This window comes from Oryctolagus cuniculus, chromosome 7 (genome assembly GCF_964237555.1).
Source record: "Oryctolagus cuniculus chromosome 7, mOryCun1.1, whole genome shotgun sequence".
NCBI lineage: Eukaryota > Metazoa > Chordata > Mammalia > Lagomorpha > Leporidae > Oryctolagus > Oryctolagus cuniculus.
The window spans coordinates 9,094,163-9,120,589 of NC_091438.1; the positions used below are offsets into that span (position 1 = coordinate 9,094,163).

The 26,427-nt window shown below is 44.9% G+C and overlaps 1 long non-coding RNA gene across 2 annotated transcripts in view; it reads left to right on the forward strand.

Annotated features, from left to right (window-relative positions):
- The first annotated feature begins 10,510 nt into the window (after nt 1-10,510).
- The window catches only part of LOC138850474 (uncharacterized), a 76,488-nt gene continuing 60,571 nt past the window's right edge, over nt 10,511-26,427 (forward strand). For both annotated transcript variants that reach the window (XR_011390272.1, XR_011390271.1), the window contains exon 1: nt 10,511-12,919. This is a non-coding gene — a long non-coding RNA (uncharacterized lncRNA). The remainder of the gene's footprint in view (nt 12,920-26,427) is intronic.

A 26,427-nucleotide genomic window follows, 5' to 3' on the forward strand; every position in this document is an offset into this window, starting at 1 on the left:
TGCTGTTGGTGGAGAGTCTGTTCTTTTTACCCATATAGATATCCAGTTCTTCCAGTAACATATACTTAAAAGACAATAATTTTTTTCTGTTAAATGACCTTAACTTCTTTGTCCACAGTACGTTCTGTGGGTTTATTTCCAGTCCCTGTTCAGTCCCATTGGCAGATATATCTGGGTTAGTGCACCTTTCTGATACATTTTAAAATCTTGTAAGTCCTCCAGTTTGAACTTTGTTAAAATTATTTTAGCTGTTTTCCATCTATTGAATTAGCATCCGTCTATTCAATTAGCATGCAGCTAATAAATATGTACCACAAACTGGTGGAGTCTGAATTTAGTTGCATCTTTAGATAAAGTGGAAGACAATTAACATTTTAACAGTAAGTCTCCTGATGAATTGATGTGGTACCCCTTCACTTGTTTTTTAAAAAATATTTCAGTAGTATCTGTTGTTTTCAGTGTACAAATGCTGCAGTATACCTCATTAAATATACTCGAGTTATTTTTGTGTTTTATGATGCTATTATAAAAGGTATTGTTTTTGTAATTTTAATTTCCAGTTGTTTATTGCTAAAATGTAGAAGTGCAGTTGATTTTTGCCTACTATCTTGTACGCGGAGACATTATTAAACTCACTTTTAAATTCTAGTAACTTTAAGGTAGGTTCTTTATGATATATTTGAAATTTTGTTGTCTGTGAAGAAACAGGATTCTACTGATTTCTTTTCCTTCTCTATGGGTTTTATGAGTTTCTTCCCTAAGGCACTGGGTATGACCTCTAGTTCAGTGTTGAGTAGAAAGTGCTAACAGTAGACATCCATAGCATATGCCTGATCTTATGGGAAGCCATCAGTCTTCACTGTTTAAAGACTGTTGGCTGTGAGTTTTGTGGATATTGCCTTCTATTTCTAGGCAGCCACATTTCATTGACGCTGAATTTTATAAAAAATGTTTGCTCTATCTTTGAGTTTGGTTCTATGTTTTTGACTTTTTATTTCTATTCTCTTAATATGATGAATTATGCTGATGTTTGGGTGTTAAAGTGAACTTGCAGGCCTGAGAAAATCCCCACCTATGAGGAATTATGCTTTGTATGTACACAATACACACATGGGCGCACACACGTGCTCACACATGTGCACACATATACACACACACGTGTGCACACATATACACACATGCACGCACGTGCACACACATGTGATAGGTTTTGTAGATGTCCTGATTTGGCTGAGAAAGTCCCTTCTAGTTCTACTTTGCTGAGACTTTTTTCTTTTTCTCTGATCATCAATGGATTTTGAATTTTGCGAAATGCTTTTTTTCCACATCCACGGGAATTATCCCATGGATTTTCTTCTTCAGTATGTTAATGTAGTGAGTTATATTAATTGATTTTTTTGAATGCTGACTTAATCTTGCACTCCCAGTTGAAGCCATGCTTGGTCATGACACATTATTCATTTTGTATATTGCTGGCTTTGGTTTAATATTTTAACCTTTTTTTGGGTCTATGTGACAGAGGAATATTGAAGTGTAAGTAGTTTTACCTTGTAATATCTGACTGTTTTTGTTCTCAATGTAATGTTGGCCTTGTGAAATGAGTTGGAAAATATTTCCTTCTCTTCTATTTTTTGGACGAGTTTTGTAGAATTTGTATTATGTCATCTTCAAGTGTTTGACAGAATTAATGAGTGAAGCCATCTGAGCACAATTTTCCTTGTTGAAAAGTTTTTAAAAGTCAATTTAGTTCCTCAGATTCAGGAATATTTACATTTTTTTTGAGTGAGCATCATTTGTGCCTTTCAAAGAATGTTCCTTTCATGTACATTTTCTGATCTATGGCATGATGTTCTAATATACTACCTTTTTTTCCTCCTTTGTGACTGGAGAACTTTGGTGTTGTGGTTGACGGCGCCTCTTCCAATATTCAGAATTTAGTCCTTTGTGTTTATCCCTGCTCTTTCTGTCCTTCTCTTCTCTCCATTTCACTAAATAAATACACACACACACACACACACACACACACATCACCTAAAGGCAGGTGCCCTTGTATGAACACCACGGAGTGTGCTTACACAGATTAAGATGGTTACACGGTGACGGAATCTTACAGAACCAACACTGCACACACAGTCCTTCACTGACTGAAATATCATTATGGGGATTTATCAATTTTATTTGTATTCCAGGGACCAGATTTTGCTTTTATCGGCTTTTCTCTAATTTTCTATTGTCTAGTTCATTGACCCCTTTTCGACTCTATAGTTTTCTTTGCTCTGCTCATTTAGTACGCTTCCCTTTGGTAGTGAAGAAATCTTAGGCCATTGACGGAAGACTTTCTTTTGTCCTAAGATAAGCGTTTAGTGCCCTTTACCTCTCTCCAGGCGCAGCTTCAGCTGCCTCTCACCATCCTGAGTATGTTTCGTTTTCATTAACGTCTAGTTAAAATCTTCTAATTCCTTTTATGACTTTTTATTTGACCCATGGATTATTTCTAAGTGGGTCATTTGATTTCCAAGTGTTTGAGAATGTCCCAGATATGTTTCTATTTCAGCAAAAATACCTTGTATGAATCCACACTCCACCAGAAAGCTGTTAAAACTGATTAACCAATTCAGTAAAGTTGCAGGATACAAAATCAACATACAAAAATTATTTTTTTATACAGCAATAAGTGAAATAAGCCAGACACAGAAAGACAGATAGTGCATGTTCTCCCTGGTATGTGTGGGCTGAAAAGAACAAACCTCAACCTGAACGCACAGTGGTGATTACTGGAGGTTGGGAGGGGTGGGGAATAGAGGGAGTTTGTATAACGAATATCAAATTTGAGTTCAAGCAAAAGAGTCAATTTCTGCTATTACATGTTGTAATAGGTAGACGAGTAGCCTAGTATATATTTTATGAGCAAATGGAAGGAAGGGGCTCCAAGGCTCCAACCCTAAAGTCATGTCAAAGAAGGGGAAATGCCGATTACCCTGTCTTGATCAGTAATATTGCATGCATGCATTGAAGTGTCGCAATGTAGTCCACACATATGTACAATTATTGCTAATAAAAATTTTTAAAGTTTATTATCTTTTATTTTATGGTCCCTAATTTGTCCATCCTGGGGAATGTTTTATGTGCTCTTGAGAAAATATGTACTCTGCAATTCTGGGACAGAATTCTGTAATTGTCACTTAGGTCAGTTTTGTTGATTATGAGGTTCAAGGATTCTACTCCTGTCTGTTCTATTGAATCCTGAGCAGAAGACTTGAAGTCTCTAACTGTAACTTTTGATATGGCTATTTAATCTTTTAGTTCTACCAGTTTTTGTTCATGTATTTTGAAGGCCTTTAAATTGTTACCCCTCTTACTTAATTAATAAATAGCTTTATTACCTTAATACTCCCTTTAATCTCTGTTAATCTGAAGTCTACTTTCTTCATATTCATACAATCATAGAAGGCTTCTTTTGGCTAGTTTTTGTGTGGTGTAATTTTTCCATCCTTTTGCCTTGTAAACTGAATTACTTATTTTCATTTTCTTTGAAATGCACAGGGACAGAGGGAGCCAGAGATCTCCCATGTGCTAATTCACTCCCTAAATGCCTGCACTTGCCAGGGCTGGGTCAGACCAAAGCCAGGAACCTGGAAGTCCATCCAGATTTCCCATGGGAGTAGTTGCCCTCCCCCCCCCAAACATGAGCCATCACCTGTTGTCTCCCAGGGCACACAGTAACCGGAAGCAAGACATGGAAGCAGATTTGGAACTCAGCTCCTGATGTAGTTTGTAGGTGTCCCAAGCTCTGTCTCACCCACTGGGCCAAATACTTGCCCTGTGTCCTTTTTCTTTTAATCCATGTATCTGTGTCGTTATATTTAAAGTGGGTCTCTTATACAGAGCTGTACTTGAGCCTTGCTGTGACTTTTTTGTGGAAAAAAAAACCTAATCTGAAAAATCCCTGTATTTTAGTTGATTTGCTAATCCCATTTCCTTTAAATGTAATTATTGATATAGTTGGGTTGAAATCTACCATCTGACTAAATGTTTTCTGTTTTACCCTTTATTTCCTCTATTTTACATTTCCACTTTTCTCTCTCATTATCCTTGTGTTGTTTTGTGACTATCCTTTACTGTGTCTTATACTTGAATGTGTAGTTCTTGAATAGGTAGCCTGATATATTTTACCATTTACTGAAAAATTCTCATCCATTATCTCTTCAAATACTTCTGCTGTCCTGTTCTTCTTCTGAAATTCTAATTCCAAGTATTTTACATATTTGGCATTGTACCACTTTCTTCTTTTTAAAGTCTTCCTATTCCATGCCTTTGAGTCTGAATTTAAATGAGTGTGGTGTGTGTGTGTGTGTTGTGTTGTGTGTGTTGTGTGTATGTTGTGTTGTGTGTGTATGTTGTGTGTTGTGTGTCTGTGTTGTGTTGTGTGTAGTGTGTGTGTGGCATGTGTGGTGTGTGTGTTGTGTGTGTGGTGTGTGTTGTGTATGTTGTGTATCTCTGTGTTGTGTGTGGTGTGTGTTGTGTGTTGTGTGGTATGTGTGTGTTGTGTGTGTGGCGTGTGTGTTGTGTGTGGTGTGTGTGTGGTGTGTGTTGTGTGTGGTGTGTGTGTGGCGTGTGTGTTGTGTGTGGTATGTGTTGTGTGTTTTTGCGGTGTGTGTGTTGTGTGTGTGTTGTGTATTTGCGGTGTGTGGTGTGTGTGTGGTGTGTTTGCGGTGTGTGTGGTGTGTGTGTGGTATGTGTTTGCAGTGTGTGTGTGTTGTGTGTGTGGTGTGTGTTGTGTGTGTGGTGTGTGTTGTGTGTGCGTGTGTTGTGTGTTGTGTGTGTGGTGTGTGTGGTGTGTGTGTGGCGTGTGTGTTGTGTGGTATGTGTGTGTTGTGTGTGTGGTGTGTGTTTGCAGTGTGTGTGTTGTGTGTTGTGTGTGGTGTGTGTGTTGTGTGTGTGGCGTGTGTGTTGTGTGGTATGTGTGTGTTGTGTGTGTGGTGTGTGTTTGCAGTGTGTGTATTGTGTATTTGCGGTGTGTGTGTGGCGTGTGTGTTGTGTGTGTTGTGTGTGTGGTGTGTGTTTGCGGTGCGTGTGTGTTGTGTGTGTGTTGTGTGTGGTGTGTGTGTGGTGTGTTTTCCGTGTGTGTGTGTTGTGTGTTGTATCTACAAGAGCCCATCTGAGGCATCCTTCTCTGTTACTGTCTGGTGTTTTAATTCCTATCTCTTCTGGTTGATTCTATATTTCCCATATCTATTCTCATCCTTTTTACTAGTGCTTTTTTTTCTTTTAAAAAGATTTATTTATTTGAAAGAGTTACAGAGGGAGGAGGAGAGACACAGAGATATCTTCCATCCCCTTGTTCATTCCTTAAATGGCTGCAACAGCCAAAGTTTGGACAGGCCAAATCTGGGAGCTTCATCTGAATCCAGTCAGTTAGTAGTTAGAATGCGTATGTTTTCTGTTGGATTTGTTGCTATCCTGCCCTTAGTGCACCATGGACTTCAATCTTTGTTTTTTTAAAGATTTGTTTTAATTTGAAAGGCAAGAGTTAGAGGGAGAGGTAGTGAGAGGTCTTCCTTCTGCTGGTTCCCTCCCCACATAGCTGCAATGACTGCGACTGGACCAGGTAGGAGCCGGGAGCCAGGAGCTCTCTCTGGGTCTCCTTGTGGTTGACAGGAACCCTGGGACTCTGGGCCATCACCCTCTGCCTCCCGAGTGAGTTAGCGGGAGGCTGAATCAGCAATGTGGGGTGCTGGGACTCCAAACAGGCAATCCGAGAGGAAGACAGGCATCCCAAGCAGCAGCCTCACCCGCTGGGCCACAGCAGCCACGCCCCTGGATGCTTTTCTCGGTGTTCCTGTTCCATTCTTGGATTTAGCCTCTCCTGAGCCTGAGGCTCAGAGCTGACGTTTGTTCTCTCCACCACTGCACAAGAGTGTGAGCTTACTTTGGATTCCACCCTCAGCAGCCTGCTGTTTAGATCTGGGGTTGCATTCTTGGTCATTCTCGTCCCATTTCAGCCATGGGCAGGCTCCGTACCCGGGTAGAGGCTCTTGGTGAACCTGGCCCCATGGCAAGCATGCCGCACCTTAGATCTTCAGGGTCAGCTGTGGGAAGCTGCCTGCCTCTCTCCTAGCCCTAGGGGATCCTGAACCATCTGGACTCCAGTCATGTGCCTGTCCCCCAGGTACAAAGATCTTCTTTCTTTATCCAAGCGCCAACTCGTCTCCAGTCCTGAGGTCTTTGGGACTCACTGTACTTCCTGGCGGTATTCTGCACTTCCACCTCATTCATGAACATAACAGTTTTCAAGCAGATATCAAGTGCACCCCCTCCAGATACCTGGGGTGTTGGCTTTCCACAGCACGCATTCCTTTCTGTTACCAAAACTTCCAGTTCCCTCTGCCTTCCGTGGCCTGAATGGTGTCTTCTCAGCTCCCTGCAGCCACGGAGCTTTGTTTGAGGGCCCTCCCTCCGTGCAACCTGAATTCTGCCTCAGCTACGGGGGAGCACCAGGGGTCGTCTCTTTGTCCGCTTCCAGCAGGGATTTTGTCCAGCATGATGGTGGTTTCGTAGGTCTTGTCTAGTTCTTGTCCAGTTTTCCCATTGTTTATGGCAAGAGGGCAACTGGCACACTAGTTCATCCTTCATAGGTGGGAACTGAGGAAACAGAAGTGTGCTGTCTTTGTATAATAAAGGTAAATAAATCCCTGGAAACCTCAAGTCCACAAATCTACCTTTTGTTGCTGTCTTCCTGAAAACAGCCCCATGACTCCCCAGATCTCCCAATGGGGTCCCAGGTTAGGAGAGCGGCACGTGAGGCCCCCGGGTACTGCCAGCAGCTCTGCGGAAGCCGCAGGAGCACGGCACTGCTCCCACGTCGCTTCACACCAGACATGCCTTGCTCCTGCTACCCCAGGTCCTTTGCTGAATCAATGACATTCTTGTGGCTTCAATATTGTGGCTCAAGGAGAGTTTCTTAAGTATCTTTACATGGTGAAGCAATGTAAGTACTGGATTATTTATGGAACACTGGTATGTCTACATATGCAATTCCTCATTAGAATCATTTTATGTTAAAAATATAATAGATTTTAAGATAAAGTTATAATAATGAGCCCAGATCTTCACAAAAATGCTGTCAAATCAAATATAATGAGTTTGAAGTATTTTAAATTAGTATTTATTTATTCCTTATTGATTTCCCTATCTGCTGACACTTGCTAATACGCTATTAGTAATAGGTGCCAAAGATTTATAAAACAATAGCGAAGGAAAAATAAAAATAGAGAAAGAGGTAGAGAGCGAGGCAGAGAGCAGCTGTAAGACCACCTGCTTACTATTTCTTCTTTTTCAAGAGAAAAGATCGTGGTTGCTCTTGTGGGCAATGGGATGCCTAGGACCAGCATCTCTGGGACCTTAGTTTGAAAAAAGTCTCTTGTTTGATGGATAGTTGGGTCCTAGGGGTTAGGGTAGGGCCAATCATTTTTAAAGAGGAGAAAAACAGACCATGCCCAGCCGAACCAGGAACATTTGAGGAGAGCAGACCTGAGCGAGGGCTCCAAGGCCAAGGTTCAGGGCTGCATAGTGGCAGAGGAGACGGTGCTGGGCTGAGGTCTTGACGCGAGTCTGCAGAGCTCACCTCTGGCTTGGCCTCCTGTCCTGAGCCCCAGTCCTCTTGCACTCGCTGCCTCTGCCCACTTCCAGCTGCGGGGCCTGCTTCACTTACAACAGTATGCCTAAAGCTCCCTCCCTCTGCCCCCAAACACTCTCTTTTCTACAAACAGTGTTGGGATCTTCTGTGTGCTCCTGGCCAGTCCAGCTCGGGCTTCCCCCGATGCAAACACCCAGATGCCGCACCTTGGAGAGCCTTCCCTGCTGCCGACAATGCCGCATCTCCTCCTGCCCACTCTCTCAGTCATCGGCACATGCTGTGTCCTCTGAGTTCCTCCTTGCCCGTGCCTGTGGTGTCTCCTCTCCTAAGCACGTCCATGAAGAGGCACATCCACACGGTGGACACGTTAACACTGCAGCTAGTGAGGTAGCTCACCCAGGTCACTGCATCTAAGTCATGGTGCACCCTCCCTTCTCTTCCATGGTCTACGTATTGATCAGTGACACAACAGGCACCTGTCCTACAGAAAGCCTTCTGGGGGATGTGGCCTGTAGGTCACAGTCGGCGTTCCATACATACCTGCCCTCATTTCCTGCTCCAGTCCTATCTCTCCTCAGTCCCTTCTGCCTGTCATTACTTATGTTCTATGCATGGCTCCATCGCCTGCGTGACCGCCTTCTCCACCACTGAGGAAAAGCACCTCTGTGTTGCTCAGCTAGCCTACGTGTCTGCCTCGCCGTTGGGGTCAAGCCCAACTGGATCTCTTCCTTAACAGATCCGCTGACCGCCCTGCCCCGCCCCAACATCCTTCCACAGAGCACTCACACGGCACTTTGGGCGACTTTCCTTGGGAGTGACCCTTGTGCCTCCTTCCATATCACAGCCTGACCTCAGTTCTCACTGGGGCCGTAGACACCTGCGAGATTCAGCCACCACCTCCGCCCGTCTTCCCCTCTTGCTGCTTTGCTGCACAGTGGGCTGCGTCAGGCCCCTCTCCTCCCCCGCACTGGCCTTTGGCAAGCCCACGGTGCCCCATCTCAGTCCTTGTCTGTGGCCCACTCAGGACACGTGACTCTTTCTGGTTTCTTCTACAGCCTGCTGCACGGGAGCTGCAGAGAGCTCGAGTTAGTGTCCCTCCCTCCCTGTCCGCTGCCACTCTTGCTGTTCTGTTGGAGGCCACTCACGTTGGCTGGGAACCTGGAGCATACTTCGAGAAATCTAAATGAGGCCTGGGGCACACACCCCGGTGCACCTGTCTCCATCCTCAGCCTATCAGGTATCTCCCACCAGGCTCTGGCAGTGCAGCCTGGACTGAGAACGGCCATGAAGCCGAGATGCATCGCTCGGTCCACTTACTTCTCCCCCTCTCCCTCTCCAAGCCCCAGGCTTCCTCTTCCTACCAGGAAACACTGTCTGTGCCTATCCCTTCCTTCTCTCTCCAAGCAGGATTTGCCCACGTTTCCTCCCTTATCCCATAAAGACAGAATGACAACTGAAGAAGGTGATGTTTGTGGAAGCAGTGAGTCTGCTAAAAAGCTATCAGCTGCATACTTTTAAAGTGGTAATATACAGCACAGGTGGCTGTGTTTTGTAAATTGTAACGCTTGTAAGGATGTAACAAGTACAAATATTATCAACACCTGTTTGGAGAATTGAACACGAGGCAGAAAACATTAATGACAGCATTACCTTAGCCCAGGTGGGCCATGGTGCTCTGGGTTCTGTGAGCGTGAGGGGTGACCTTGTACTTTGGCAAGTTCCTGAAAGTGACCATGAATGTGTCACACAAGAGTGGTGGCTGCCGAGGAGGCTGGTGGGTTTTCAGCCCACCTGTGGGACTTGTGCACAGGTGCTTCTCCCGTTATAATTGGTGTTTGTGCAACTTCCTGCCCCAGGCTTAGGTCTGCCACGGATGGTGCTGTCTACTCTGAAAAGTTGAGATGAGTGTCTTTCCTTGTTTAATCATAAAGCAAAGTGATTCTCCCCGTTCCTGGGCATCCTCTTGAGCTCTACCATCCCCCAGTGCCCCATGTCTCATCACAGAAGCCAAGAATTCCGAGGCCAGAGCAAAACAGATTGGGCTAAAATACTGTCCAATGCCAGGGCTCAGTTTTCTGCAGGAGCAGATTCATCTCAGCAGAATCAGCCTCTTCTCACACTAGATCAAGTCTGTAAGTTGTGTTCCCTCTCAGCCTGGGTCTGGATGTGAGACGCGGTCAGCCATCCTCAGACACCGCCTGACTGCTGTGTTCCCAGGGGCTTCCTGGCTACATCCCCACCAGCAGCGTGAGAGCTGCCTTCCTTGGATCCCGCAAGCCTTTATTTTTGTCTTTTTGATAAGAGCCGTTCTTTTGATTTTAAAAACTATTTATTTATTTGAGAGGTAGAGAAAGCTAGGACACAGCTGGGCCAGGAATGTAATTCCAGTCTCCCAGGTGGGTAGCAGGAACCCAACTACCTGAGTAATTGAAACTGCCTCCCAGCGTCTGCATTAGCAGGACGCTGGAGTCAGGAGCCAGAGCTGGGAATCAGACCCAGGACGCTGGCATGTGGGACGCTGGCATGTTGACTGCTAGACTGAATATCCATTCATTCCCGACTGTAAGCTATTCTCACCAGCATGAGGTGAGAGCTCATCGTGGTTCTGATAACTAGTTAGAAGAGAAGAGCTCCAGGCTCCAGTCCTACAGTACTGACACGGGAGGGAAATGTGCGTTGCCTTGATTTGATTGACACACACATTGCATACATTTATGGAAATATCACACCTGTACTTCATAAATGAGTACAATTATTAGGGGTTAAAAATTTTAAAAATGTTGATCTGATTTTTACACATTAAATATGTGCATTGAGTTATCACACTGTGCCCAATCAATAATTAAAATAATAAATTAAAATAATAAATCAGTGATTTAATAAATGCTTCTGGGGCAGTGTTGTGGCTTAGGGAGTTAAGCCACTGCCTGTGATGTCGGTATCCCATATGGGTGCTGGTTCATGTTCTGGCTGCTCCACTTCGGACCCAGCTCCCTGCTAAAGGCCTGGGGAAGCAGCAGAAGCTGGCCCAAGTGCTTGGGGCCCTGTGCCCATGTGGGAGGTCTGGATGAAGCTCCTGTCTCCTGGCTTTAGCCTGGCCCAGCACTGGCCATTGTGGCCACTTGGGAAAGAACCAACTGATAGAAGATATTTTTCTCTCTCTCTGACTTTCAAATAAATCAATCTTTTAAAAAGTGCTTCTGATATTTAGAATTTAGAGGTAACAGATTCATATCTCAAAGAAAACCTTTTGAAAAATTAGACAACTGAAATGTGAGTCCTGGGGATTCAGATAGGCAAATGAGTGTTGCCTTTCCTCACATTATACACTCCTAGAAAAGACGACTCAGGATGCAAGTGCAGTTTACACGAGCACTCAGTGTGGCGGCCCCTGACAATGCTGCCATCCCATCACACGTGTGCTGTGTTTGGGTTGTGTGCCAGGCAGTGCCACGATGAGTAAGGCAGGGCTCCTCCTCCAGAATGTTCCGTCTGAGGGGAAACGGGAACGCGGCTCCAAGAATTAAGTGCTCTTATGTAAGGGCAGGACGACCCTCGGGACTCAGCTCCCACAGTTCTACCTGACTCTGAAGATGGAAATCCACAGTAGGCTCAAACTTCACAGATTAGAAGTCCATCTCAATCTAACACAGATTCCAGGTGGAAATAAAGCTCAGCTGACATCATGCCCTTTACTTGTGTCTTGCCTGAGCGAACATTCTTCTGTTTGTTGCAACACATGGGCAGATTTGGGAGAACTGGAGTTGGACACGCAAACTGCTCTCAGGGATTAAACTGAAGGGCTGGTGTGGGGTCCCAGCCCCTGGCCGCCTGTGGCAGAACAGCCTCTGAGTCTCCCCGAGCGATAATCAGAACTGCACCTTTCTCCAAGGAGCCCATCACGAACCACCTCGGTGGTGGTCACTGGGACTTTAGGACCACAGCCTCTGGCACCATCCTCAGAACTCAGCAGCCTGCCTTGCATTTCAAACCCTGCCTCTTCCCAGTGCCAGGAGGGTGGAGACACAACTCTCCCGTAAGGTTTTGTCACTTAGATGTCACTGTCAGTCCTGGTCCCCCAGCCCTGCACTTCGGGTAGCTGGGCACGTCAGGTCCTGGGCTTGGCTCTCCTCGGCTGTGTGGACGTGACATCCGAAGTGCAGTGAGGAGAAGGTCACCGCTGGGGACCGTGCCATGCCCACGCCAACCACAGCTGTGCACCTGCTGCTGGCGGGACATCTTCCTGCAGGCCATCTGTGGGCGCTTGGGAGCAGGGAGTTCCGTGTCAAACAGGATCATTCCCGAAACCCTGAGGAATTGACCTCGGCCCCTCTCTTCTCACCTCTTGATTAAGCCCATTAAGAGAAGGAAGTTAGAGGGAGGCCGAAGGTGCCGGAGGAAGCTCTGCACAGCCTCTCAGTGTGGGTCAGGCCTGCTCCTGTGTGATTGTTCCATCTTCAAACCCTTGTGACAGAAGAGCCGATGGTGTGCGTAAAGCACAGACTGTGTCCGTATTTTGTCTGGTTGTAAAACCCAGCCGCACCCAACACGGTCCGGGGGGGTGAAAGGCCACGTGACCTTGTCCTGCTGTCCTCGGAGTGCCCTCCCTCCGCTGGCGTCGCCAGACAGTGGCTCCAGCAACCTCCATGTTGCAAGGCTTTCCGAGGCTCACGGAGATTTTCGCACTGGACTTCTCACTGCAGCCTCAGGGCCGTCAGAACTTGGCATCGACCCTGTAGCTGAGCATAGGGGGTAGGAGGGTAAGAAGTGTAAGGGGGCCGTCGGAGGCTTCCAGGGAGACGGAGCCAGATGGCGCCACCAGCGGGCGCCGGGAGCAAGCCCCGTCGGCAGGTGCCGGAGTCCGGCATCCCACAGGGGACACGGGAGGCAGAGGCCTGGAGAGTCCGGGCGCAGGGGCAGGGGCCGGTCATTGCCGGCAGGCAGCGCCCCGGCTAACGGATGGGGGTGGAGGTTCGAGGGCCGAGCAGGACCGGTTCTGAGGATTCCTTGGCCTGGTTTTCAGTCGACTAAGTCGGACCCTGGAATCTTCCACGTCCCCCGAAGTCAGGGCGGGGCTGCATCCCAGTCTCGGGGCGCCGTCCAGGCTGGCGGTGGAGGTCGAGCCTTCCCCTGCCGGGCTTTACGACGCTTTACGACGTTTTGCGATGTTTGACGTTGTGGAGAAGTCATGGCGCCCGGTCATCAAAGCGGAGTCTCCCCTGCTGAGGCTAAGGATCGCTTTCACCTGTCTAAAAGGGCTCTTCACAGAGGCATCTGCGGCGAGTGAGTGCTGGGCGGCACGTGGCCTCGTCACACCGCGATGGGGGAGGCAAATGCTATCCGAAAGCAGTTTAAGGAAGTTTGAGAGCCGAGAAAGCGGAGTCAAACGCGGACGAGGGCTGTTTTCCTCTGTGGCGACAGAGGGAGGGGTTCCCCCAGCTCGGGGGTGGGGGTGGGGGTGGGCTGGCCACTCGGGGCCAGCGGAGAGAAACAGAGCAGTGCCCCTTACGGAAAACCGCCGGGCCCTTGGAGACACCCGAGTGGACGCATGCGCACTTCGCACTTTGTAGACTGACCAGTGGACGCATGCGCACTTCGCACCTTGTAGAATGACGTAGAAAACAGTAGGGAGGTGAGAACAGGAGCCAGCAGGTGGCCGGCCACCAGCGAGTCCCTGTGCCCCTGCCTCCGCCTCGTTCCTCCCGCCTTGCTCAGCATCTGTGGGGGTAGACACGGTGCATCCTTGCGCCCAGGATCGAAGGCGCGTCCGCCTCCAGGACCTGCGTCTTGGGTAATGTTGATGGCACCGGGCACTGTTTCGGCGGTGCCGTGGCTCTCAAGCAGGGTGGACCTGGATCCCCAGGCGGGCCGGTGGGAACGCGCGCTGCTGATTTGTTCAGCCTGGGCAGGGGACTTCCGCCAGTTGCCAAGCGATGCTGACAGTGCCGCAGCGCTGGGAACCGACTTGGGAGAAGGAGTAAGAGACGCGCCAGAGGCTGAGGGCTGATGCCGAGGGCGCAGCTGCACTGGGAGAGCGGTCTGCCTCGACCCAGCTGGGCACAGGGCCCTCTGGGAAATCCTCCCAGCTCTGCAGCCTCAAGGGTTAGAAGAGAGAGCTGGAAGCTATGCCTTAGTTCTCTACTCGTGTCCTAAGTTGGAAAAGGATACGATTTTTAAAAAATTTACTTATTAATTTGAAAGGCAGAGAAAGAGAGAGGGAGGGAGGGAGGGAGCCAAGAGCCAGGAGCTTCTTCCAGGCCTCCCATGTGGGAGCAGGGGCCCGAGCACTTGAGCCCTCTTCCACTGCTTTCCCAGGCCATTAGCAGGGAGCCGGATCAGAAGTGGAGCAGCTGGGACTCGAACTGGCGCCCATGCGGGATGGGTGGCTGCTTTACCCACTGCATCACAACGCCGGCCCCAGAAAGGGATAAATTTAGGGGAAATAAAGATATGAGGATTGTTAACCTATCAAATAAATTACTCCAAGAGGAACTATATATTAACCATAAGGGTATACAGAGATGCAGAAATTTTGAATATACTTAAAATGATAAACTTCCAGTGAATAGCAAGGGAATCCAGCATGTTTTTTTTTTTTTTTTTTTGACAGGCAGAGTGGACAGTGAGAGAGAGAGACAGAGAGAAAGGTCTTCCTTTGCCGTTGGTTCACCCTCCGATGGACGCTGCGGCCGGCGCACTGCGCTGATCCGATGGCAGGAGCCAGGAGCCACGTGCTTCTCCTGGTCTCCCATGGGGTGCAGGGCCCAAGCACCTGGGCCATCCTCCACTGCACTCCCTGGCCACAGCAGAGAGCTGGCCTGGAAGAGGGGCAACCGGGACAGAATCCGGCGCCCCAACCGGGACTAGAACCTGGTGTGCCGGCGCCGCTAGATGGAGGATTAGCCTAGTGAGCCGCGGCGCCGGCCTGAATCCAGCATGTTTTGTCAACAAATCTAGCCTTCAAAATCCTTATGAGGAATATTTGTTCAGTGTGTCTCATGGGGAAACTTGATGAAGACAAAATGCTGGACCAGTTGCCACATGGGCCAGGTACAACAGATGTGCCCTTGACATATCTAATCTGTAAGCCCTGAAATTCACTGGCATCCTGGATACACTGATGAAAATAACTTGACTCAATCTCTTCTTTTAAAGGGGGCACTGTGTTGTGGTGCAGCAGATTACACTGCTGCCTGAGACACTGGCATCCCACATTGGAGCACTGAACCAAGTCTCCGCTGCTCTGCTTCTGATTCAGCCCCTTGCTAAAGGCCCAGAAAAATCAGTGGAACACAGCCCAAGTGTTTGGACCCCTGCTACCTACATGGGAGACCCAGATAAAGCTCCAGGCTTTGGGCTGGCCCATCCCTGGCCATTGCAGCCACTTGGGGAGTGAACCAGCCAATAGAAGATCAACCTCTCTCTCTTTCTCTCTCCCCCCTAGTAATTGACTTTCAATTAAATCAAGTAAAACTTTCTAAAAAAAAAAAAGGAAGATAACTTGTTTTCTGTATGTATCTTGGACTAGAACAGGCAGGGACTTTGCTTATTTTGTTTGCTATTTTGTTGCAATAACTGAGGTATATAATTTGAAAAAGATTGAACATTATAGCAAAAGCCACATTGCCATCATCCTATAGCCCATACTAATTCAAATGAAAAGAAAAAGTATAAAAACCTGAATCAGTGCCCACTGGTGTGTATTGATGTATGGACATATGTGCACACATTCATTGTGTGCAGACACATGCATTGTTATGTTTCAGCTGAACAGAAATAGCTGCAAAGTTAGGAAAACATAGCCACTGTCTTTATATGATGTCCAGAGGACACGGGAATGGCCCTAGGGAAAGTGGGAAAAGCTGCCAGCTTAGCTATGATCATGGGAGAATGGAAATGCAGACAGTAACAACTGGCTAATGATTTTTTAAAATTTAATTAGAAATATTTAACACTTGGGCCAGCGCCGCGGCTCACTAGGCTAATCCTCCACCTTGCGGCGCCGGCACACCGGGTTCTAGTCCCGGTCGGGGCGCTGGATTCTGTCCTGGTAGCCCCTCTTCCAGGCCAGCTCTCTGCTGTGGCCAAGGAGTGCAGTGGAGGATGGCCCAAGTCTTTGGGCCCTGCACCCAATGGGAGACCAGGATAAGTACTTGGCTCCTGCCATCGGGTCAGCGTGGTGCGCTGGCTGCAGCACGCCGGCCACGGCGGCCATTGGAGGGTGAACCAACGGCAAAGGAAGACCTTTCTCTCTGTCTCTCTCTCTCACTGTCCACTCTGCCTTTCAAAAAAAAAAAAGAAATATTTAACACATACAAAAGATGGGATAGATAAGTGTTCCATGATGTAACATAAGAAATTAGTGTGGCCACTATGGAAAATAGTATGGACATGTCTTAAGAAACTAGCAATAGGCCTGCCTTATGATCCAGCAATCCCCCTACTGGGCAATAGGCAAAAGACAGGAGGAGCACACTGTATCAGAGAGATCCTGTACCACCATGTTTATAGCAGCACTGTTCACAATAGTCAAAATTTGGACTCAGCCAAGGTGTTCATGATCAGACGAATTGATAAAGAAAACATGGTATATATACACAATGGAATGAATATTTTTAAGCCATTAAAAGAATGAAATTCTACCACTTGCAGCAAAATAGATACAACTGGAGGACATCATGTTGAGTGAAATAAACCAGACACAGAAAGACAAATACTACATATTCTCCTTTATATGTGGGAAATAAAATAAAAAACAAAAAGCAAAACAAAAAGGAAACACCTGAGTATATCAGTGTTGCTGAAAATATAGTTTTGTCAAACTTTTTTAAAATAACTTTGTCAAACCAATGGTTAAGAAAGTTAAACTACTAAGCTTTTTTTTTTTTTTTTTTTTTTTTTTTTTGTTTTGACAGGCAGAGTGGACAGTGATAGAGAGAGAGACACAGAGAGAAAGGTCTTCCTTTGCCGTTGGTTCACCCTCCAATGGCCGCCGTGGCCGGCGCGCTGCGGCCAGCGCACCACGCTGATCCGATGGCAGGAGCCAGGTACTTATCCTTGTCTCCCATGGGGTGTAGGGCCCAGGGACTTGGGCCATCCTCCACTGCACTCCTTGGCCACAGCAGAGAGCTGGCCTGGAAGAGGGGCAACAGGGACAGAATCCGGTGCCCCGACCGGGACTAGAACCCAGTGTGCCAGCGCCTCAAGGCAGAGGATTAGCCTAGTGAGCCGCGGCGCCGGCTAAACTACTAAGCTTTAATGGTCTGTGATTACTTTAAAATTTATTAGATATGGGTGAAATGGTCATTTTTCCATTTGATTGTTGTTTAGAGCCTTGTGTATATTCCCACTAAACTAGGGGCTTTTTGCTTTTTTACTTGTTGAACTCTTTACTGGAGCATTAAGCCCTTGATTGCAGTATAAATGGAAGATATGTTATCTCAAAAGTGAAGGAGGGAATAAGGGGGGAACTTACTGATCTAGTCCAGAAGATAGTTTGATAAAAGTGGAGATAGTGTAGTCTCAGGGAAGAGTTAGGGAAAAAATGGCAGAGGAAACTCTTCTGTAATCAGAAGGACACAGTGGATCTATGTGGAGGACGTGGGCACCCACGGCTCTGGACCCCAGCTGCCGAGAGCCTCTGCACCAGTGTTGGAAAGTGAGGTGAGACGAGATTGCAGTAGCCCGAGACACTGGCAGAAAAGTAGCAGAGCAGGGATTGAGGCTTGAAACCCCATGGGGGAAAGTGCACCGCCTAACTAGAGGAGAGAAAAAATAAAGGGGATGGTACAGACACAATTCTCTCTCTCCAATCACCTTACAAAAGCATACGAGCCAATAGAGTGGGTGCCATTTTGGACATATATAAGAGCTGCGCAAGCACAGGGCTACACCTGGCAATCAGCTGAGCAGAGAAACCTGACTCTGGTGGGGAGTAATAACAGGCAGCTGAGACCTAGTGGATGTGTGGAGCTTATGAATTGGGACTGAGAAAAAAAAATGAGGGTGTGTGGGAAAACTCAGTGTGGCTTAGACTTTGAGTAGTCTCGGGAGAGATGCCACAAGCTCGGGTGTCCCTTGCTACCTGGTGAGAGACATTGCAGGGAAATCTGGCTTGGGTGGCCCTGGCTACCAGTGAGAGACATTGCAGGGGAATCTGAGCTTCTACTGAGAACTGCACATATCCTGTGTGTGGTCCTTGGGACAGAGCAGATGGATATTATACCCACTGGGGCTAGCGCTCAGGCACTGATCATCATCAAGGAGAAGAGCTCAGCTGAGCGGAATTACTTCCCTTCTGATTAAAAAAAGAGAGAGATTTACCATGCCAAACCTGGGTGTGTCAACTTGGGCATGCCCTTAACCCTGAAGAACTGAACAGAGCTCTCTGGGCACACCCACCACAAGCCTCTAGAGATTCAATGAAAGCAGACAGTCCACTTATCTACAGAGTCATAGCACAATGAAAAAAGCCACCACAGCAGAAAAAAAAAAAAAAGAAGAAGAAACCAACGATAATCTCGACAAATGCTGAACAACAAACACAGCAACCAAGGAAACAAGAATAAAGAAGACAACATAATGCTCCCAAAAAAACATGACACTTCAATACAAGATTATGAAGACGATGAGATAGAAAAAATGCAAGAAATGGAACTCAAAAATTTGATAACAATACTTAGAAGTAATCAAAAACAAACGCTCGAACTACTAAATCCATGCAGGACATGAAAGAAAATCTCTCTCATGAAAATGAAATCTTAAGGAGGAATCAAAATGAAATGAAGAATTCAGTAGAACAAATAAAAAACTCAGTTGAGAGCCTTAAAAACAGAATCAGTTAGGCAGAAGAGAGAATATCGGACCTAGAAGACAGAGCACAGGAATGTATACAGTCAAACCAAAGACAAGAAGAGGAAATTAGAAATCGAAAAAATATTGTTGGGAATCTACAGGATACTATTAAAAAACCAAACCTTCAGGTTCTAGGAGTTCCTGAAGGCGTGGAGAGAGAGAAGGATTAGAAGGCCTTTTTAGTGAGATACTAGCAGAAAACTTCCCAGGTTTGGAGAAAAAAGAGACCTCCAAGTACAGGAAGCACACAGAACTCCCAATAGACGTGTCCAGAGAAGATCCTCACCATGACACAATGTAATCAAACTCAGCACAGTGAAACATAAAGAAAAGATTCTAAAATGTGCAAGAAAGAAACACCATATTACTTTCAGAGGATCTCAAATCAGACTCACAGTAGACTTCTCATCAGAAACCCTACAGGCTAGGAGGGAATGAAGAGATATAGCCCAAATACTAAGAAAAAAACTGCCATCCCAGAATATTATATCCTGCAAAGCTCTCATTTGTGAATGAAGGTGAAATAAAGCCTTTCATAGCAAACATAAATTGAAAGAATTTGTCACCACTCGTCCAGCCCTGCAATTGATGCTTAAAGATATGTTACACATAGAAACAGAAGGTAAAGGAAAAAAATCTCTCATAGCAAAAGATCACAGGAAGTTTAAACTATATATTAGAAATATCTTTGGGCTGGCGCCGCGGCTCACTAGGCTAATGGGAGACCAGGATAAGTACCTAGCTCCTGCCATCGGATCAGCGTGGTGCGCCGGCCACAGCGCGCTGGCTGTGGCGGCCATTGGAGGGTGAACCAACAGTAAAGGAAGACCTTTCTCTCTGTCTCTCTCTCTATCACTGTCCACTCTGCCTGTCAAAAAATAAATAAATAAATAAATAGATAGATAGAAATATCTTTGGAAAAATGGCAGGGAAGAGTCACTACTTATCAATTTACATTGAATGTAAATGGCCTCAACTCTCCTGTTAAATACACAGACTGGCTGAATGGTTTAAAAAGCAAAACCCATCTATTTACTGCTTACAAAAGCACATCTTTCAAACAAAGGTGCATGCAGACTGAAAGTGAAAGGTTGGAAAAAGATATTCCATGCCAACAAAAACCAAAAAAGAGTTGGCATGGCTGGCGCCATAGCTCACTAGGCTAATCCTCTGCCTGTGGCGCTGGCACCCCAGGTTCTAGTCCCTGTTGGGGCGCTGTTTCTGTCCTGGTTGCTCCTCTTCCAGTCCAGCTGTCTGCTGTGGCCCGGAAAGGCAGTGGAGGATGGCCCAAGTGCTTGGGCCCTACACCCGCATGGGAGACCAGGAGGAAGCACCTGGCTCCTGGCTTCGGATTGGCACAGCACACTGGCCATAGTGGCCATTCTGAGGGTGAACCAACGGAAGGAAGACCTTTTTTTTATCTTTTATTTAATGAATATAAATTTCCAAAGTACGACTCATGGGTTACAATGGCTTCCCCCCCCCCATACCGTCCCTCCCACCCACAACCCTCCCCTTTCCCACTCCCTCTCCCCTTCCATTCACATCAAGATTCATTTTCGATTATCTTAATATACAGAAGATCAGCTTAGTATACCTTAAGTAAGGATTTCAACAGTTTGCTCCCACACAGAAACATAAAGTGAAAAATAATAGATGATTTTTTTTAAATGATGATGAAATCAGATCAGACCTATTGTCATGTTTAATCCCAGTGAGAGTCAAGTTGGTAATTGATAATTTCTTTTTTTCTTTTTTTTTTACAGAAGATCAGTTTAGTGTACATTAAGTAAAGATTTCAATCGTTTGCACCCCCATAGAAACACAAAGTGAAATATACTGTTTGAGTACTCGTTATAGCATTAAGCCTCAATGTACAGCACATTAAGGACAGAGGTCCTACATGAGGAGGAAGCGCACAGTGACTCCTGTTGTTGACTTTACAAATTGACACTCCTGTTTATGGCATCAGTAATCTCCCTATGCACCAGTCATGAGTTTCCAAGGCTATGGAAGCCCCTTGAGTTCTCCGACTCTTATCTTGTTTAGACACAGTCATAGTCAAAGTGGAGGTTCTCTCCTCCCTTCAGAGAAAGGCACCTCCCTCTTTGAAGACCTGTTCTTTCCACTGGGATCTCACTCACAGAGATCTTTTTGCCAGAGTGTCTTGGCTTTCCATGCCTGAAATACTCTCATGGGCTTTTCAGCCAGATCCGAGTGCCTTTAGGGCTGATTCTGAGGCCAGAGTGCTATTTAGGACATCCGCCATTCTATGAGTCTGCTGAGTATCTCGCTTCCCATGTTGGATCACTCTCCCCTTTATTTATTCCATCGGTTAGTGTTAGCAGGTACTAGACTTGTTTATGTGCTCCCTTTGACTCTTAGTCCTTTCATTATGATCAATTGTGAACTGAAATTGATCACTTGGAATAGTGAGATGGCATTGGCACGGAAGGAAGACCTTTTTCTCTGTCTCTCTCTCTCTCACTGTCTAACTCTGCCTGTCCAAAAAAAAAAAAAGAGCTGGCATAGCCATCTTAATATCAGACAAAATAGACTTTAACACAAAAACTGTTAAAAGAGACAGTGAGAAGCACTATATAATTATTAAGGGTTCGATTCAACAGGAAGATAAAACTATTATAAACATATGCACCTAATTACAGGGCACTGGGCTATTTAAAAGATATGTTAAGGGACTTAAAGGGAGACTTAGACTCCAATACAATATTATTGGGGCACTTCAATACCCCACTTTCAGCCATGGACAGATCAACCAGACAGAAAATCAACAAAGAAACCACAGATTTAATCAACACTATAGACCAACTGAATCTAACAGATATGTATAGAACTTTTCATCCTACACTTAAAGAATACACATTCTTCTAAGCAGTGCATGGAACTTTCTCTAGGATTGACCACATGCTAGATCATAAAGCAAGTCTCAGCAAATTCAAAAGAATTGAAATCATACCATCTGTCTTCTCAGACTACAATGGAATGAAGCTGGAAATTAGCAACTCAGGAATCCACAGAGCGTATGCAAACACATGGAGACTAAAGAACATGCTCCTGAATGAACAGGGGGTCATAGAAGAAATCAAAGAGAAATTGAAACGTTCTGGAAGCAAATGAAGATAACAACACCACATATCAAAACTTATGGGATACAGCAAAAGCAGTGTTAAAAGGACAGCTTATAGCAATAGGTGCCTACCTCAAGAAATTGCAAAGGCACCAAATAAATTGGCTATCAATGCATCTTAAGGATCTAGAAAAACTACAGCAAACCAAGCCCAAAACTAGTAGGAGAAGAGAAATAATTAAAATCAGAGAAGAAATTAACAAAATTGAATCCAAAAAATTACAGAAGATCAGTAAAAAAAAGAGCTGGATTTTTGAAAAAATAAACAGTCCATTGGCCCAACTAACCAAAAAAAGGAGAGAAAAGACCAAAGTCAATAAAATTATAGATGAAAAAGGAAATGTAATAACAGAAACCACAGAAATAAAAAGAAACATCAGAAATTACTACAAAGAGTTGTATGCCAACAAACTTGGAAAAATCTATCAGAAATGGATAGATTCCTGGACACATGTAACCTACCTAAATTGAACCATGAGGACATAGAAAACCTAAACAGACCCATAACTGAGAAAGAAATTGAAACAGTAATAAAGGCCCTCCCAACAAAGCAAATCCCAGGACCAGATGGATTCACCACTGAATTCTACCAGACATTTAAAGAAAAACTAACTCCAGTTCTTCTCAAACTATTCAAAACAATTGAAAGAGAGGGAATCCTCTCAAATTCTTTCTATGAAGCAAGCATCACCTTTATTATCAAACCTAAAAATGATGCAGCATTTAAAGAAAATTACAGACCAATATCCCTGATGAACATAGACGCAAAAATCCTCAATAAAATTGTGGTCAATAGAATGCAACAACACATCAGAAAGATCATCCACCCAGACCAAGTGGGATTTATCCCCGGTGTGCAGGGATGGTTCAGTGTTTACAAATCAATTAATGTGATACACCACGTTAACAAACTGCAGAAGAAAAACCATATCATTATCTCAATAGATGCAGAGAAAGCATTCGATAAAATACAACACCCTTCCATGATGAAAACTCTAAGCAAATTGGATATAGAAGGAACATTCCTCAATACAATCAAAGCAATTTATGAAAAACCCATGGCCAGCATCCTATTGAATGGGGGAAAAGTTGGAAGCATTTCCACTGAGATCTGGTACCAGACAGGGATGCCCACTCTCACCACTGCTATTCAATATAGTTCTGGAAGTTTTAGCCAGAGCTATTAGGCAAGAAAAAGAAATTAAAGGGATACAAATTGGGAAGGAAGAACTCAAACTATCCCTCTTTGCAGATGATATGATTCTTTATAAAGGGGATCCAAAGAACTCTACTAAGAGACTATTGGAACTCATAGAAGAGTTTGGCAAAGTAGCAGGATATAAAATCAATGCACAAAAATCAACAGCCTTTGTATACGCAGGCAATGCCATGGCTGAGAAAGAATTACTAAGATCAATCCCATTCACAATAGCCACAAAAACAATCAAATACCTTGGAATAAACTTAACCAAGGACGTTAAAGATCTCTATGATGAGAATTACAAAATCTTAAGATATAGAAAAAGATACAAAAAATGGAAAAATCTTCCATCCTCATGGATTGGAAGAATCAATATCATCAAAATGTTTTTTCTCTCAAAAGCAATTTATAGATTCAATGCGATACCAATCAAAATACCAAAGACATTCTTCTCAGATCTGGAAAAAATGATGCTGGAAAAAATGATGCTGAAATTCATATGGAGCCACAGGAGACCTCAAGTAGCTAAAGCAATCTTATACAACAAAAACAAAGCCGGAGGCATCACAATACCAGATTTCAGGACATACTACAGGGCAGTTGTAATCAAAGCAGCATGGTACTGGTACAGAAACAGATGGATAGTCCAATGGAACAGAATAGAAACACCAGAAATCAATCCAAACATCTACAACCGACTTATATTTGATCAAGGATCCAAAACCAATTCCTGGAGTATGGACAGTCTGTTCTACAAATGGTGCTGGAAAAACTGTATTTCCATGTGCATGAAGCAACACTCCTACCTTTCACCATACACAAAAATCCACTCAACGTGGATTAAAGACCTAAATCTATGACCTGACACCATCAAATTATTAGAGAACACTGGATAAACCCTGCAAGATATAGGTACCGGCAAAGACTTCTTGGAAAAGACCCTGGAAGCACAGGCAGTCAAAGCCAAAATTAACATTTGGGATAGCATCAAATTGAGAAGTTTCTATACTGCAAAAGAAACAGGAAAGTGAAGAGGCAACCAACAGAATGGGAAAAAAATATTTGCAAACTATGCAACAGATAAAGGGTTAATAACCAGAATCTACAAAGAGATCAAGAAACTCCACAACAACAAAACAAACAACCCACTTAAGAGATGGTCCAAGGACCTAAATAGACATTTTTCAAAAGAGGAAATCCCAATGGCCAACAGACACATGAAAAAATGTTCAGGATCACTAGAAATCAGGGGAAATGCAAATCAAAACCACAATGAGGTTTCACCTCACCCCAGTTAGAATGGCTCACATACAGAAATCTACCAACAACAGATGCTGGCGAGGATGTGAGGAAAAAGGGACACTAATGCACTGTTGGTGGGAATGCAGACTGGTAAAGCCACTATGGAAGAAAGTTTGGAGATTCCTCAAAAACCTGAATATAGCCCTACCACATGATCCAGCCATCCCTCTCCTCGGAATCTACTCAAGGGAAATTAAACTGGAAAATAAAAGAGCTATCTGCACCTCCATGTTTATTACAGCTCAACTCGCAGTAGCTAAGACATGGAATCAACCTAAATGCCCATCAACAGTAGACTGGTTAAAGAAATTATGGGATATATATACTCTATAGAATACTACATAGCAGTGAAAAAAAAATGAAATCCAGTCATTTGCAACAAAATGGAAGAATCTGGAAAACATCATGTTGAGTGAAATAAGCCAGTCCCAAAGGCACAAATATCATATGTTTTCCCTGATCTGTGACAACTAACTGAGCACCTAAAAGAAAACCTGTAGAAGTGAAACTGACACTATAAGAAACAATGACTTAATCAGCCCTTGTCCTGACTGTCAAGGAACAGCTTACTATTATATTCTCTTTAGTATTTTCTTTTCCTACTTAATACCGATGGTTCTGGGAGCCAGTGCCATGACTCACTCGGTTAATCCTCTGCCTGTGGCACCAGCATCCTATATGGGTGCCAGTTCTAGTCCCAGTTGCTCCTCTTCCAGTCCAGCTCTCTGCTGTGGCCCAGGAGGGCACTGGAGGATGGCCCAAGTGCTTGGGCCCCTGCACTCACATGAGAGACTAGGAAGAAGCACCTGGATCCTGGCTTCAGATTGGTGCAGTGCTGGCCATAACGGCCATTTGGGGACTGAATCAATGGAAGGAAGACCTTTCTCTCTCTCTCTCTCTCTCTCTCTCTCTCTCTCTCTCTCTCACTGTCTGTAAGGTCAAAGTTTCTGAACTCAAGAGGCTCCCATAGCCTTGGCAGCTCATGACAAGAGCCTCGGGTGATTACTGACGTCATAAACAAGAGTGCCAGTTGTTAAATCAACAATGGGAGTCAGTATGCATTTCTCCCCATGTAGGATCTCTGTACTTAATGTGTTGTACTATGTGAATTAACAGTAAAACTAGTATTCAAACAGTACTTTATACTTTTTTGTCTGTGCGGGTGCAGTCTGTTGAAATATTTTCTTAGTATATACCAAGTTGATCTTCTGTATATAAAGATAATTAAAAATGAATCTTAATGAAGAGTGAGATGGGAGAGGGAGTAGGAGATGGAGTGGTTTGTGGGTGGGAGGGAGGTTAAGGGGGGGAACCATTATAATCCAAAAGTTGTACTTTGGAAATTTATATTTATTTATTTATTTATTTATTTATTGGACAGGCAGAGTGGATAGTGAGAGACAGAGAGAAAGGTCTTCCTTTTGCCGTTGGTTCACCCTCCAATGGCCGCCACGGCTGGCGCGCTGCGGCCGGCGCACCACGCTGATCCGATGGCAGAAGCCAGGTACTTATCCTGGTCTCCCATGGGGTGCAGGGCCCAAGTACTTGGGCCATTCTCCACTGCACTCCCTGGCCACAGCAGAGAGCTGGCCTGGAAGAGGGGCAACTGGGACAGAATCCGGCGCCCTGACCGGGACTAGAACCCGGTGTGCCGGCGCCGCAAGGCGTAGGATTAGCCTAGTGAGCCACGGCACCAGCCTGGAAATTTATATTTATTAAATAAAAGTTTTCTTAAATAAATAAATAAGTAAATAAAAACAGTGATGAAGAAAAAAGTGAAGGAGAGAAGAGGGAAAGGAAGATGGAGGGAGAGCAGGAGGAAGACAGAATATCATTATATTATTAGAATTGTATCTATGAATTATAATGAACCTGTTAAAATCTAAAAAAAACTTTAAAGAATAAAAATTAAACATATTAACAATATATTATAGGGAGAAAAGGATAAGATAAATAGAAATTCTTATTGTATTGCTCTGATTTTGGGGCAAACTATGCAAACTATCTATGCCTAAGTGTTAATGCATAGAACAATATCTGGAAGATATGTACACCACATAATTGACATTTGATATACCTGAAATAGAAGGAACTCTGACATTTCTCCATGGTTCGCATGTCGTACAGCAAGCATTACGAGTTTGAAACTGAAAACATTAAATAGGTAAAGTGTCTGGCAAACAGTAGGTGGCCAATAAATGTCAGATTCCTTTTGTAAGTATGTATTTAGTTAGCAAGTATCAGTTCTTACTGGAATAAAAGGAAAGACACCTAAGCTTAGCGCCA